A 17,330-nucleotide genomic window follows, 5' to 3' on the forward strand; every position below is an offset into this window, starting at 1 on the left:
AAGTTTTTCCCTATTTACAAAGTTAAAAAAAAAAGTTGCAAAGGAACCTTAACTTAACTTCTTTTCCATAAGTGAAGAAGCTTGCAAAAGAGGGTATCTAATGTATTTTCTTTATACAGTGTGACAACAGTAGTTCAGTTAAAATTACTACCAATCCAGCTATTTTCCCTGCATATCAATCCCATCTCCCAAAATTAAATAAAACAGTCCTTTCATCCTAAAGCAATGAATCCACTTTTTTTCTGTTGATTCAAGGTTTTAAGTTACTATGCTAAGCATAATGATATCCAATATGTCTTTTCAACTTTAAAATTTAGTCGGGCTTGAAGACAATTTGCTGCCAGTGTATCTTTTTTTACTTAAAAATTTAGTCGAACTTGAATATCTAGGCCTCTTGATAATTTTGAAAAAAGTTTGTAACCTAATATGGCTATCTTGGAATCAAATTTTTCTTCATATTAATTATTTTGGAAGTGGCAAAATTTCAAAGTTTTTACCATATTTCATACTTCCTCATGATTTATCATTTTTGTCCACTCACAACTATATACTTTCTGACAAAAAGGCACTTAAATTTTCAAAATTTTCAAATCGTAAATTCTTTTTAGTTTCATTAACAAAACTTTTTTTCAAGAAAATTATTAATTATGTTGTTTGAATATACCGAGTTATTGCCACACATTCATAGGGTATTTGGAAAAGGACTGGCGTCTTAGGCATATCAAAAGATGGAAGCTTTTGTGGGGAGGGGGGGCAAGGGTAAAGCTGTTTCTCTTTATTTCAAATTATCACAACTGATATACTCACAGCTTTCAGAAATTTCCCTTTAGAATGCATACTTATGTCTTAAATGGTTTGTTTTTATATTCTTTAAACGGAGATGACCTGTGTTCACAACTTGTTAATATTTCTAAGCCATCATCCTACGTAATTTATACTATTTTAGTACTTTTTTTCACAATTAAACCATTTTTCATTAACACCTAGCTACAATTCTGCGTAAGCTCTGATGTTATTTTAATTTCAAGAATTCATGAAACGCATATATAAAAATCCTTACAAGAGTTTTTTGCTATCTTTTTTTCATCATTTCACCTGTTTATAAATAATGAAAGGTTTTTTGGAAGGAGAAAGGAAAATTTTGTAAAAACATGATTAAGAAGTAACATAAGGATTTTGAAAGCCTCTTGTAGTATAATAAAAGTCTTAATTAACTTATCAAATATCTACTTATTCCAGCATAGTTTTTACGAATTGACTTAGTCAAATTAAAACTTTCTGAAATGAACAGAATAAAAAATGGCATTACTACCAGCAAATTACAAATTAACTCTCTATCACTTTCATTAGAGTTAATTAATACGTCAAAACTTAACTGTCATGTGGTGACAGGCTGTCTCCCATGACACAAGTGACAACCTAATAAGGCCGTGTGATAAGGTCGAAACGTGGCGAACTCCATATCAACACAAAATCATTATCTTAGTGTAATAGAACTGGATGAATCCAAGCATTAACCTTGATGTTTAAAAAACTATTTAAAGGTAGCAAGATGCACAAGACTATATCTAAAATGTCAGACAATCCAATTTTTTCTAGGCTATTTATTTTCAATCGAACTGGGTTTCAACCTGCTCTTCCTCTCTGTGGTTCTAAATTTCACATAAAACATATCAAAACCTTATTTGATCTGCCTTGTATTTAATGTTAAAAATTTCATTAATATGCTGTTTTTAAAAAATCTAGATTCAAATGCAAAAAAAATTCAGCGCAATAAGAGTTAAGATAAATAAACTACTGTAACAGCTAATACTACTTCTACTACTAATAATAATAAAAGAAAATATAAGGGGTATGTTAAAATCTTAAATACCTCATTTTCCACTGGAAGGCCAGACTGGTACAGGATTGCTTGCAGTGAGACAATGGCAATAACTGTTTAATAAAAAGGCCAGGCTGGGCCTCGAACACAGAACACCGGTCACTTAATAACAGGGTTGACCACTGGTAGATCACTACAGGTGCCCTCTCTATTTCCTCAGTCCCAGGACGACGTCAATGGTCAGTAATTATCAGCCCAATAAGCAACTGTCCACTCACAGACCAGTCGGATGGTCCGTTCTCAGAGACAAGTGTTCTCCCAACAGGTGCTCTTGTACAGGACAATTATCATTCAAACCAACAAGTGACCAGTCCTCAAACTGACCACTGGCTACCTAGTACAGCAGGCGGTGAACTTGCAACAATGTGTTCAGTCAAAAAGTGAGAGTCCACTTCTGCCCGATATTAAGTCTAAAAAGAACCACTGGCTAAAATGAAACAACTGTCCACTGTCTTTTTTCTCCCTTTTATCTAAACTGGTCAAAAAAGTTACAACTGTAATTATAGCAACTGAAATGACACTGTTTCTTCTTTTTCTCTCTCGATCACTGATGATCTCTCTTCTGTGCAGTGTCCATTTATATGAGGGCTGTGGGTAGCAGCAGCGCCTGCTTCTAATACGTCAGGCACATCACAGCCCACGTATTCTAAGAGAAGAGAATCACAATACTCCTTACTGCTGAAAACACTGTATGAGAAAAACGCCAATTTGCTGACAGTCCTTGCAAAAGAACTAAGAACCAATCGGATTGCAAGTTTCATGAAGGCAGTGTGTTAACCTTTACAGGAAGAATGTGGGCTGATGTCTGACATCTACCGAGCACCTCTCAGTACCTGGAAGTGTTCTAATATGCAGGGAAGCAAGTCCTTATATCCACTATGAAAAACTCTTAATTTTTAAAAACTAATTACAAGTATTTATTGGTTTCCATGGAGTTGCCAGTGTGATTTCCTTTTGATAAGCCTAAAATGAAAAATCTGACATTTGATTAGAATTCCAACTTTCAAAAAAATGAAAATGTCAATCAGTTAACTGTTGGCCAGTGACTTAAAAGAAGAGTTGTGTTTTTTTTTTAATTTTCAATATGTACTTGTGTAATTGTGATTTTAACCAAAACTTGTGACTATTTCTCTAATTATCAGTGCTCATTTCCATGCTTATTGTATTTTTCTTCTTTAACTAATCATCACCTATCATTTTCACTTAAAAGCAAATGTATTTTTGTCAGAAATCTGTACAAGAAGATACAGAGAAAGAGAAAGTGACTACGTTAAAATTCCTAGGAATATACTTGATTTTCTTCTTCATCAATTTTACTATTAAAAAAAACAAATAAACAAACATAAAAAACAAGTGAGGTATGAAATCATATTTCCTGCCTTTATTCTCTCAGACTGTTTCCCCCTTTTCAAATTTGAAATACTGAATATCTACCTACCTATTAAATCTACACAAAATATCATTCATCAATTAAAAACTATCATCAATTAATTCATCTTCACAGAGAACCGACCTCCCCACAGGACGATGGTCAAACAAAACTGACCAGCGCACCTAGTGCCCTGAGTGCATTTTTTCAACCGTTGGTCAGAAGAAAAGGGTCTCACCAAGAGATATTGATAACCGCCACGCAATCAATAGGAGCCATTTAGAAAATGCACTTCTAAAACCTAGCCTAGTTATGCAACAACCTCAGCTAAATTATTCATGTCGGCTTTTCCCACCACAGAATTGGATGGATTTTTCCTTGAATTCAATGAGAAAAGAAAAAGTGTTCAATTTTCTTTCTGGGGGATACTGAAGGGAAAGAGGCAATGGGGGGCACATAACCGTTGATATTCAATGGACCAGATATAAAATACTTAATTTTATAAACTGTGGCAAGATGGTATATAGGTGACTATAGGTATATATAGCATTAATAGCATTATTTACTATCAAAACCATCAGGGACCTAATGTTAATAAAGTCCCCCCTCCCTCTCCCCATGAAAATTACCCCCCCCCCCCCCCCCATATATAAAAACTTTTTCATGGGTAGGAGATTTCATCTGATTCCTGGTATAGTAAAATGTAAATTTCTTATTCTCCTAACTTCTCTTTAAGTTCTCATCATTGAATTGTCAAAAAAAAAATGTTCTTCATCATAACTACTACTAGTATTAAACAAAATCATATAGCAAGTAAGCAAAACTATAATGACGAGAGCAGAAATGAAAGTTTACTGATAAAAAGTAAAAATACAGTGATAATGTCACGTCAACAGCATGTTGGGAGCTAATCCTTGCAAAGTTTGAAGGCATTTATGTAAATAATTAAAGGGATAATAACTCTTCGTATGATATCTTTATTTCACAATAAAAACATTGTGAACAACTCATAGAAATATAATATATTCTGTTTTACCACAAAAATGGCAGTTATAGCTATTATTCTGAGATCTGAGCTTGTCTTCAGATCACGTGACTCCCATTGATGGCTGTACTTTGTTATAATCTCTTAAGAGATTTTAACAAAAAAACAAACTTTTTAGAAAAAACCAGGGACTAACTTTGAATGTAAAAATGGATTCATTAACCATTGGTAAGTATGGGAAAATTGTTGTTTACTCCAGGAAAATTCATTTTTTGACCAAAATGAAGAGTTATTATCCCTTTAACAATTCATATATGTGAATAAACAAGTCAAATACAATTATATTAGAAAAAAAAATAATCAACAAAAGTAGAGAATTAAATTGTTGGACAAACATTTAGCTGTTTTGACGACCAGTACTTTTATTACTTGTGATGAAATATAGTTATCATGCTTTTGTAATTGTGAGTCACATTGATTGAAAGAAACTTATTTTGATGATGATTAACACTAAAGCCCCTTTTGGAGGCTTTATTGAAATATTTTGTTAAATGGAGTTGTGGTTTATATGGAGGATAATAAGGGAAAAGATTGTGACATAATTTGAAGTCATAACAGGCATTAACACGTTGCCTAATTAACTAAATTCTTTTCACAGTTAATAAGAATAGGATTTTATTTTATTGATTGAGGAATAAATTGCAGGGCCCTGATTACCGAGGCCAATATGGACATCATTTTCATGATTTTCTAATGATTGTCATTTTGAAGATTTATTTTTGAGTGATGTAAAAGTATGTCAAAATAAGTAACTGTTTCAAAACTAAAAACTATTTTATATATGTGTTAATGATCTCTCTCTCTCTCTCTCTCTCTCTCACACACACACACACACATCTTCACACACAAATATTCCATGAAATACATGCCAGTCAAACAATATGGATGCTGGCTTGTTTCAACACATTACATAAGTCTTAACTATTCCTCCACACCAATATGCCAAATTGCAAACTCGCTAACATCCAGTGGAACAACTCACACGGACTCTTTCACATGTCCATAACAAATAAGACTGCATACAATGATCATTCTCTGAGTCACGTAAACGATCAAAGCAACAGCATTCTATGCATGCATCTTTTGTATTTTTCATAAAATTAGCGATCAGTTAGAAGAAATGGTGTAATATAATTTGCAAGGTGACCAGCCCATAATAAGGGTTGTGACCAGTCTTGAGAAGGTTAATTTCTTCTATTGCCACAAAGTGCTGAAATTTTAATGCTGCTGGATGGGACTGCAGTAAAACAGGACAACTTCTTATTCTGTCAAACCACTATCATCAATGACTTATTTACTGAATGGTTGACAAAGGTGAGAAAAGTTTTAAGTTATTGAGATGGTTTCTGGAGTACCATTGGTTGGGTTCAAAGCAGTTCTAAGTCAGAACCCCAGATAATTAGATGAGATTTTGGGTTGTAAGAAACCAGAGGAAGGCAGAAAATGAGTAGGCAAGCTATAGAAAGTATAGAAAGAGAAAATTAAAAAAGAAAACAAGTAGGGGAAAAATGGCTCGGTGGGGAATGGGAGACTCTCATAGGGTAAAACTGGCAACAAAAATTATTGGATTTCTTATTTACACCAAAAAACAAAATTCATATCTGGATAATGAAAATATAATGAAAACAGCTAGCAATATTCATACAGTAATATTCACTTCTCTAACATCTTTTTTTTTTACAGAGCAACAGTTTTAAATAGCAGCAATGTTTTTACTCAGTTTTTTTACCCTTCTACAGTTTCAATATACTTTACAGTGACTTCGGCTTAACTAAATAAACCTAAATTAAAACATATTGAAATAACATTTGTATAAAATGTTCTGCACATAACCTGTACAATTGATATTGATCTTAAAAGAAAAATATATTTTTTAAAATACTCAAATATGATGTATAAGTGAAACACCCCTTAATACACAACTAGGATTCAGAGAGTGCAGACCCCTGCCAAGACAAATAATTAACCATTAACTAATCAATTAATTAATTAAAGAATTATCTCCAAAATATTATCACTTTAAAGTAAGCTCATTTCTGACTTATCCTGAAAATTTTATCAAAATCCGTCCATAACCTTTTGCAAAATGTTACTTACAAATGGACAAAATAACAAACTAACGAAACAAAAAATATCACCTCCTTGGCAAAGATAATAATACAGCTACTATACCTTAAAAGAAGTAAGCTCATTTTACCACTAAGTGTGTCCTGACAAAGAACTCCATTCACTGAACCCCTATATCAAGTAATTCCGATACTTTTTTTTTCACAAAAATCCCTAAGCAAGACACACCTCAAAAGCAAAGGGGGAATGAATGAGAAGGCTCATAGGTACCATAAATTCCCAACAAAATTCCCCGAAGGTCTTCTTAGAAAATCACAAAGCATACAGAACAATCCACCCCACACCAGAGCAAATTACAAAAACACAATTAAAGCAGACAGTTATTCAAGACCTGGCTTCTTTGGAAAGCTGAGCTCGCGTTCGGAAAGCAAAAGAGGTGTCGGAGCAGTTTTGTTGTCCCCCCAGGAGGCTATTAACAAAATTAGCAAGGCACTAATTAATGTGATAAAAACTTGAGGGCCATGCCCTTTTAATCCCACTAGACATGCCCCTTGTTAACTGTTTTTGCACCTTGTAATGTTCCTAATTCAAAGCTATCATGGAAACATTTCTGGTTCTAAACACCAATATCCACTCCAAAGGCCGTTTCGTAATTAACTGAGTACCAAACATGGATAAAGATCAACAAAGCATTATGGGAATTGGAAGATTAATATGCATCCATGTTTGAGGCAGACAACTTAAAAGCTAAAGAGAGCCAGAAATGGATAATAATGACGGGGCAACAGATATCGAAACAATTTGGTCTTTGCAATCAGCCTGGGTGCAAAGTTGTCTGGCCAAAAGATTTTTGTCGGATATTCTGACAATTTTCTATGTGTTTCTGCTACTAAAGCTGTTAGGCTGACTGTTCCACCAGGAGGCTAATCCCCAAGACAGTCTAATCCTAACTCGATAACAAATATTTCATACCCCTGTTGTGAATCCTATCTGGTTGTATCAGTGAGACCAAGAGGATTTTTGTCTTTGTCAATATCCTCAATAAAAACTTTTTTTTCGTAATTAAGTATGCATACAATGTCCAAACATGTAAATTTTGTCCTTATTAAAAAGGCAGATGCTAATTTATAGAAATGTTACACACAACCATTTCCTATTTCATGTTCCTATATTTAAAAATCATGTAAACCTTTTGGCACAGAGTCAATTTTTCATAGCAACTACAAGAATGGAGTCGGGATACTATGGCATCTGGACAGAAGAATTAGAACACAGACTATTATCCCAAACATAAAATCCATGCATTTTTTTTTCAACATATTTGATCAAGAACTATGAAAAGTTTTGACATTTGTCTCCTCTACCTGAAATAAAATAATTATGTTATGGAAAAACCAACTAAAATAATATATTCTTTGTGGCATGTGTAGAAGAGACACTTTGGAAACTTAAAACACTTTAAAGGATGTCAAAATATCAAACAAAATTCACACAAGGAGAAATTTAGTTGCTGTATGTTGCTGAACACACTTCTTTTGTTCTTGTAACAAGCAATTTGCCAACTGTTGCCTGTATCGAAGTCCCCCCCCCCTTTTGTTAATTTTTACTTACCAAGAAGATGATGTGAAGTAATATTACTGGCTTTTGCTCAGCTTCTTGGACTGCAATAAAAAAGAGAAAAAAATTTTGGAAAATCTATGTAAGATGAACATCTTTTGAGTTATTGATTTAATGAGTTAATGAGATGATTTTCTTGTATTTTCCCTATTTTATCATGATGTAATATAAGGGACCGTTCACATGCAAAATCTATTTTCTAAAAATCTATTTTCTATTCGCGGTATCTTGTGATCATGGTCTGTGCCCTGAATACCCCACGGCGTAGCGCGAGCCAGTTACTTCCAAAGCTGTAATTAATGCTCGTCTGCGCTCGGAGTGATCACAAGATACCGCGAATAGAAAATAGATTTTTAGAAAATAGATTTTTCATGTGAACGGAGTCTTAGACCCCATTCCCATAGACAACATCAGTGTCTATGTGGATTGATCTAACTCTGTGGGGACTTTCACTGAGTGTAATCAGCTTGGGTGAATGACACGCCTCATGTTCAGGCTTACCCAACTACCAGACTCGGCACCAAATGGTCCTGAATTCACCGACAGATCAGACCACAATTCCCGTTATCAAGGTGTGCGTCAGTACGCGCTTCGAAGTTTCGGAAGGACACTGCTCTTGATGTGGTAGTAATGATTCTCAGCGGGGTTGGAAAGTAGTGCATCAAAATTTGTTCCAGGGTATGATACTGTGAAATGAGTACTGACACACACCTTGAAAACGGGTAGTGTGGCCCAACCTATTTGTATTAGCACCAGCTTTTTTGTATTCTACATGATGCAAGGAGGGGGTGTCATTCTGTAATACTGATTGCAATCAGCGAGAGTCCTGCAGATGGGCCGATCCACTCAATGTCTATGGGAATGGGGTCTAAGAAAAGCCCTTTGATGACTGACTTTGCACCCACTCCTTCATTTTGAAATAAAACAAATGAAAGAGTGAATCAAAAATATACATGCTCATAAGTTTCTTTTTTCTCTATCTCTCTTTCTTTTTTCAGAATACTCAGTACTCGATACAAATAATCTAAAACACTCCTTCTTGTCTCTCTCTCTCTCTCTCTCTCTCTCTCTCTCAGAAGATACAGTATGTAGGAAAAACATGCAAAAAGAAAGATAAAACTTTCTCATTCATCTCTCTCTTCTTACCTTCACATCCCTCTCCCCTCTTCACAAAACTCCCTAACAAGCAAACCTTTCCAACTCTTTTCTATACTCAACCTTCTCCTTCAGTCACTGTTTAAGTGTACCAAGCACCACTATAACATGCACTCCCAGGACTTTATTCCCTGTCCCCCAAACTGTCACAACATTCCCCTTGTTCGAGCAAGCAATCTATAAGTATATAGCACTATTTTTGTGGAGGATTCATTGATAACTGATAATACCAGGTGCACACAAAACTAGCTTTCTCCAATAAACGGAGGTAATAAACCCACTCCTATTTCAAACCCGCTTAGATTTTAAGACCGCGGTTACATCATACTCGGGGACATAAAATCGCCTGCTTTTTCTGAAGTAACAAAGGTTGGAGGTTATACTGACCATAACACTGACCAAAACACTGACCACATCTCTGACCTCCTCAGGACCCCCAAGGCCTGTTTAACAAAAGAACCTTTAACTGAAAGTTGGTCCAAACTTTTACAACAAAATGAACTTTTGACTACTTTAACCAAAGATAGTAGTCAAGAAATGTAGTGCCCATAATTACAAGGAAAGAAATGGCTGTTTTTTGCCAATAGCTTCTTTATTTAGTTGACTTTAGCATGTTTGTCTCAAATTAAATTAAACAATGTTTTGACCAATTTTCGGTCTTAAGTTTCTTTGTAAGACCACTCCCAGGGCTACTTGGGTACAACTACCATAAAATCTCTGCAATTTTGATTGTGATTATTAATTGTTAAATCTTATGGCTATTCATTTGCCATATGTAAAAAAAAATGTGTTGAACATAATATAATTCCTATTTCTCTAACAATTTTCAATTCAATTCAAAAAGTTAGCAAGCGCTTTGAAATTATGTTCGTCTAACTTCCTTCCCCTCTTTGTTTTTTTCCCTTTTTTTTCAAAAGCTAATTTATCTTTATTTTACAAAATTGTCATTTTGTTTCCTGTATGTGATATTCCTTATTCAAATAATTGTCTTTATACTGTTAATTACTCCACTGATTTAGTTTGCCCACAATTACAAAACCACATTTTCAGACAAGAATTAGAAAATCATTAGTCCCTGATGAAATACTGCAGGAATCAAACTAACCATGTCACATAAAAAATCTCAATATGCGACCTTATGTAACTAGAAGGGATAACAGATATATGTTGGTTTCCAGTAACCATGGAAACTGTGAGCTGTTCTCAACAAGTGTCCTAAAACAATACCAGTGTAATTTTCATCCTAGAATTATATGGCTTTTGTCACTTCTACAACCAATCATTAGAGGCATCTGCAGGTATATAGATTTTATTTTATATATTTGATTGCAAACACCCAAGTTTTGAAATCATGCCAATTACCAACAGGAGCTATGCCGACTAACTTTTTAACAACAGACATATTTTTTAAAATTATTATTATTATTATTAATCAGGTCTTAAGTACTCTTTGGAGGCCTCTGTGTTATTGGTACTGTAAAATATCAAATACTTCACAAGAGAACAAACTGGTTTGCTTTTAAAATTAAGGGTCTATCTAAAAGAAAAATATGGATGACCATTCCAACTTCTTTTAGGTAGATATCTGATTTTCTGCATTGTTAAGTATACACTTTCTACATTAGTCTTTGCCAATTCAAAAATTTTCTGCATTTGCTTTCAACTTTAAGTTTTAATCTTATTTTAAATGCAGTATATCTGGCAAAAAAGAAATTCATTTTCATGGATTAAAATCCCATTTTCTGTCCCTTGTCTTGCCAGGAATAACACACTCAAAAATATCTGTTAGTATTTGTTACTATGTAGCTCAAAATTCTTCTTTTCCTTTTGCCATAAAAGTATGATCCAGTGATTTTAATCATTCACTGAAGGATATATTAAAGAAATATGCAAAATGCTGATGAGTCAGGGCCCCTATATTATGATGGCCATACATTTTATAGATATTGTATTTTTTAGTTGTAAATTCTTACAGTTAGAACATTCCCTTTGAGTGATAGCAACAAAACTGATGAACAGGCTACCTTTTAGTTCTATTGTATACAGAAAAGGCACCACAAATGCTACACAAATATATCTTTTCAATCATTTTAAAATTATACATGTTAAAAATTGTTAGTTTTTCCTCACTGAAAAGACTGAGTTATTAATGTACATGTATAGACTTTTGCACAACAGTGCATATTCACCATGTTCAAAGAGTTATTTTTATATAATTTTCAAACCTGACATTCCTGGTGCACAGAGTTGACTCTGAGTGCTGAAAAGTTAATCCACCTCAAGTAGATTCCACGTTTCCTGGTCTCATATGATGTCAAACAAATTCAATGTTGACAGCCTTACTCACGGGGATGAGACATTTTCGCTCCCAAGAAGTCAGAAAAATCCCATCCCTGTATACGCCCTATCTCAGACAAATTTTCCATTAGTTAAAACTTGAATGAAGTACACATACGCTGACCCTTTTGTATAATATCAATCCAACTTGGTCATAAAAATAGCCTGTGATTTGCAAATTGTCTGAAAAAGAGGATAGGAAGCCCTTAACAAAAAATTAACAGGTATTCATTTCTGCCACACAGTATTAACAACTTGGTAATTTTGTAAGTGCTTTGGCAACCAGCAAAATTATAACTAATGATTCTTAACTTTCCCAAAAGGGTATCAATGTAATGGCATCTATCTGAGGACAATGGTTTCATTGTCATCAAAATCTTTATTACTGATATTAATATTATTATTATTATGGCAATTAATTATTTTTGCCAGCCAAATCTTTTTGAACAAACATCTTTTTGATCAAACATTTTTTTTCTATAACAATTTCCTTCTTTTCTCTCTTTTTCAATCATTGAGCATTCATTTTGCAACCAAAACGATGCTTGTGCTTCCTTTTTACAACCACAGCGATGCCAGTTTCATGGTCGCAGAAAGGCCGCCGACTAGTGTAAAGGGGATTTAGTTAACCTATAACTCAAAATTTTGGACTATTTTGGAAAACTTTTCTGGCTAGTTCAGAAATATGGCTAATGTTAATTGGATAAGAATTCAGTGGTGACAAATTGTTCAATCAATAAAAAATTTAATCAATTAATTATAATGAGAATTGGGCTCTATAATGGTTACTTTTCCAGTTATTTCATACTATCCACCCACACACAAATAAAAAGAAGGGGGCAAAAAAACACAATACTCTAGCTACATTGATCAATTTACATGCGCGTGCCCGTGAGTGACAAGCCATCTCGCCCCTACTGAGAGGATCACAGATGTGACACCAAGGTCGCGACCTCTCAGCGTCTGATGACAGCGCTCAGCTGAAAGCTTGGTGAGGAGCTTTGTCGCCGGCCCCACAACATATGATGAGAGTTTTTTATCAGTCTTATTGTGGACTGCTGGGAGGTTTGTCTAAAATGTCCACACTTGCTTCATTTATCTTCTTTTTTTTTTTTTTGCTTAATCCTATAAAGTGCTCATGGTGGGCAAGGGTAGTGAGCAGGCTAAGAAAGAGCAATGGATTAAGTTACAAATTTGACAGCTAATGTGAAGAACCTTTGGTCCATTCCGTTTTTTTTTTTTTTCCTCCAATTTTTTTGTCTCTTTGGTTGTGGCTTCAAGTGAATAATTTTCAGCATTTTAGGGCATTCATATGCTGCCTTCTTCTCATCAGGTTAGTGAATTTCAACTACGTGCTTCAGTAAAAACAAAATCTTATTTTAGAATAGCAATTTCTTTTTCTTTATTAGCACATCTTTATTATGGTATCAACACCATAATATGTTTCCACTATTCATATCCCATTAAGAAGGGACACATTTTCCCTTGTTAGACAGTGATAACAACAAAGATTCACTGAGCATTTTCATTATTTTGGGCACTGTAATAACTCGGATATCCTTTCTCATTAGGTAGCAATAAATAATCTCTGAGAAATATGGTCCAAAGAGTGTCCAACGCACTTAGCCCTGGACCAATTAATTAGCAGATGGGGAAAATTTCCGCACATAACATGCAGCTAATTTCACAATGGTGAATACGTCTGTCTGTTTTATTATCTTTTTCTTATTGCTTCATGGTTTTTCATTTAAAATTCCCTTTGAAGCGAAAAACAAAGGCACACAAGGAACACAATTCACAAATGTTTATTTGCAATGCGGGTTTATAATTTACTTGACCACAAATTTTCTTTTCACGAGAACTTAATCAAAAAGTATTAGTTTGTGACTAACATTGTGATCTGATATAATAAATAAACAAAATGGACTTTGTTTACCTCTTTTGGTATGATATTTACCTTTACAACTCAAATATTGCAATGAATACATATTTTTGAAAAAACGAATAAAAACAACTTCACTGTCTATATTTTTCTAATTCGAGTTCTTTGGTGTTTTTTTTTTTTTTTTTCGTCTTCTGTCATTGTCATTGTTTTACTTTTCTTGAATTAAGTACATGACAAAAGTACAACACTCCATTAAATTCTCATCATGTCTCTCTGTATTTTATCTCTTATGATTTTTCCTACTTTTTCCACTACACTCACAATTAATCAATCTCGGAGGTAGCAAATTTTATAACAATCCCACAACCTCAAAACAAATCATCAAAAATCCACCCAGACCCCAAAACCCAGAGTGAAGTATCAGATACCAAAACTTAATAGCCACACAGTCCATCAAGTTCATACCTATCAATTTTCCTCTATTTAAAATACATGACCCTCGATCCAACAGTCCCACAGGAGAATTGCAGTGCCTTATACAATAATCCAAAAGTAAAACTGCACTACATAATACACAGACAACCAAATGCGAAAGTGGCATGTTGGACGTTTTTATAAGTATGGCAGCTCCGCTGGGGAGATTCTATGATGCACTGGCTTCCATTGTTCCATGTAAGTCCATAGTGACGATGATATAATGTGCGAGAGGAGATAGCATTTTGGTGGCCAGAAGGTGACCCGCAATCAAATAAATGGAAAAAGGGCATCCCGTGATCCACTAATGAACTTCCCGGCATAGAATGAGAAAATTAACATCAGGAATGAGAATGTCATTTAGTGAAAAAGTTGGAAAATATGGCTTGGGGTCCAGGGAGCCACCTAGGCAATGATGCATTTGGCTTCCAAATAGTGGAAAAATCGGCCGATAGTCATAAAAGTTTCATCCTTGTGACCTTCTCTATTTTGGTTGTAACTGGACAGAAAAAAAAACTAGAAACAAAACAATTACTTTTTTAAATCTACTCTCAAATTATTTTTTTCTTTTCTAAAGAAAAAAGCTATAAGTTTATAAATGGTGCAAATATTGACTGAAACTGTTTCAATGCTGATTTGTTTGCCCATTTATTCATCATTAGTTTATTTGCTTATTTACCTATCTTTCTATTTTTAAACCATTTTTGTAGGTTCACAAGTCAACCTTGTCAGAAATAACAATTATTACTCTCTCAACTTCATATTACCAAAGTGACTATGGCTCATGGTCAAAGAGGTCTCCAAACAAACAAACAAACAAACAAACAAACAAACAAAAAAAATCACAAATCTGAATCTTGAGTATCAGATTTGATACCTGAAATATTAAAGTAACCTACAAACAGTCCCAAAGTCAAATACCATTATTGGCAAATCAACTCGTAAATCCCCCAATTCATTTCATAGTTATCTCATTTTCATTTCACTTACTTCATCTGAAGTAATTGGACGATTTTCTTGTCTCAGCTTTAATGGTAACTCATCACAGTGAAACCGCAAATTGCTTCCAAAAGGTGATTCAGCGTTAAAAAATGCTGGGTAATTTACAAAGTTGCATAATAGTTTCCTGTGAGTAAAAAGAACTGAGTGGACTCTTTACTGGTTACTTTTCTGATAAAAACTCAGGGTTGAGACTGCCATTATGTAAAAAAGTCTGAAAATATGGCATAGGGTCTTGACCTACCCCCCCCCCCCCCTCCAATATTTTATTGCATACCTGCATCGATCTTAAAAATGATATTTTTGGCTTCAATAAAGTAAAAAATCTGCCAATAGTAGGAAAATCTCATCATAAACTTATTATGATTACATTTTTCATTTTTGTATGTTTAAGCTTTGACTTCGGTGGCCATTTCATATTTCCAATCTATTCAAAATAGCATGTGTGCCTATGTTCATTTGTATTCCTTTTCCTATCAAATATAAATGCAACTGACAGGTTTATTATGAATTTGAAAAAAAAAATATCCCAAAGAATAATACTTTTGGGGGCTGTAAATTTTTCATAAAGAATCAGAATTCTCATTTTTTAAAAGTAATTCAAAACATGAAGAAATTCTATTCCCAATCAAAAATTTCACTTCATCTTTTTTTGTACATTTTTTTTAACCTTAAAAACAAATTTTTGTAGATCTTTTTTCCTTTTTGTATTTTTGTGCTTCAAAAACTTTCTTTCATTCCCAAAGTTTCACAGTATCAACATCTGCAGACGATGTATTATAAATATTTCAATGAAGAGTGTCTGGCAATGTGAAAAAACTATGGTCTTCATGACAAAATGACAAACTCCTGACAATCACATTATGCCCTGACAAACTATAAAATTCATGATCTTGCGTCATTTCATAATATCAGCGGCACAGATGCTTAACCATCCATTACATATCACACAATCTGCAGGCAAGGGATGAATTTTTAATTCTTTTTTTACGAAATAGCAGATGCACACAGTTCAGAACTAATTGGAAAATGAAGGCTGGGTTATGCAAGAAAAATGCCTGCAACTACCTGTATGTTCACTACAAATCTTCCGTCTGAATATTTAGTGGTCAGCGAAAAAGAAAAGACCTTGGAAGATGGTAGGACGCAATTTCTTTGTGGTTTCTTTGTCTGGTGATAATTTTTCCTTACATTATTTAGTTTCAGCTTTCCACCTGTCGGTGGCCAACCACACATGCTACAACTATTTCTGCTCCTTTCTTTGAGCATTTAAAACAATTTTTTGTCTCTTAATTTCTTCTCTTTAATATTAGCGATTCCTTCTAATTTAAAATAACAATTTTCAATATCAATCACATTATCCATGTTTTATGCTCCTTTTTTAATGAGGTTTTAACTTTTGGAAAATGTCATGTGTACAAAACAGGCATTCCATTTTATCATTATTTCAATATTTGAAAATCAGTAATTCAATAATTCAAAATCACTGTCAAATAGTTCTTGTATCATCAGTCTAGCCTTGACTATAAATCTGAATGCTAAATGTGCTTATTATTGTTCCAATAATTATACCTTGCTATCAAAATTTATTCCAGTTTTTAATTTCCAATTAACACTTTCATGGTGACGTTCTCTCTGCCTTTTTCTATGAATACCATCAATTTCATTAGAGAACAAATCTGGTGTGGTTTCTTGATTCTGCTGTCCATTGATCCATCAAAATTTCTCAGCACCCCTATGCAAAGTACTAAAATTACTGGGAAATGGGAAATATTTTCTTCTCAAGAATACAAAAGCAGGATAATTAGCATTCAGATTGATATTAGGAGATGCCCTGGTGCAAACCAGCAGAGAATCAATTCATAAGAGACCAAATGCAGCCAGAAAAATACTTCAAGAGATCCCATTTAATGGATGACATGGAAAATATGAAATGTGGGTTCTTCATTCAAATGTAAAGATATGCATTTCCAGTGAGGGATGTTCTTATGTTCTTAATTTCTCATCTATTTTCCACTTGTAGAGATAGAAGGCAAAATTAATGATGTCTGCATCTAATGCTGTATCTTTTGGTTATTTTCAACTAATGAAGTTCCATACAGAGAACGAAATGCTGTTGATTTCTGAGAATGATGAATTGTCTTAATAGCCAGAAAACCTTTAAACTATAACTATACATATATATAAAAGGTGGACCCTGCAAGATGTAAATCATTCAACCTTTAAACACTGTTTCACACTGGAGATAGTTTGTGTTGGCTACCAAATTTTCCCATAAAAATCCTCAAGCCAGCACCAAAGATACAGCCTCTTCCTCTTACATAAGACCCAATGTTGATAAAGAACCCCCTATGAAAAAGAATAAAAGTTACGGAAATGTTATTATGCAAGACTAACCTGGTGGTTAGTTGGCTCTCAATCCAAAAGGATAATTATTCTTTGTCCCTTGGTATAAGGAAAAAAAGGAGAAAAAACAGCACCTTTTTTTTCCTTTGGGGGG

At 34.0% G+C, this 17,330-nt stretch overlaps 1 protein-coding gene across 6 annotated transcripts in view; it reads right to left on the reverse strand.

The window, feature by feature from the left end:
* LOC106180990 (uncharacterized) overlaps positions 1 to 17,330 on the reverse strand; it is a 120,754-nt gene that overhangs the window by 56,544 nt on the left and 46,880 nt on the right. For 3 of the 6 annotated variants that reach the window (XM_013565212.2, XM_013565217.2, XM_013565216.2), the window contains one exon: positions 7,975 to 8,024. The exons of the other annotated variants lie outside the window; for them this stretch is intronic. The gene's annotated coding sequence lies outside the window, so the exon portion shown is untranslated. The remainder of the gene's footprint in view (positions 1 to 7,974; positions 8,025 to 17,330) is intronic. 6 annotated transcript variants of the gene reach the window in all.

The sequence above is a fragment of the Lingula anatina genome, chromosome 8 (genome assembly GCF_051362555.1).
Source record: "Lingula anatina isolate TDL-2025a chromosome 8, LinAna3.0, whole genome shotgun sequence".
Lineage (NCBI taxonomy): Eukaryota > Metazoa > Brachiopoda > Lingulata > Lingulida > Lingulidae > Lingula > Lingula anatina.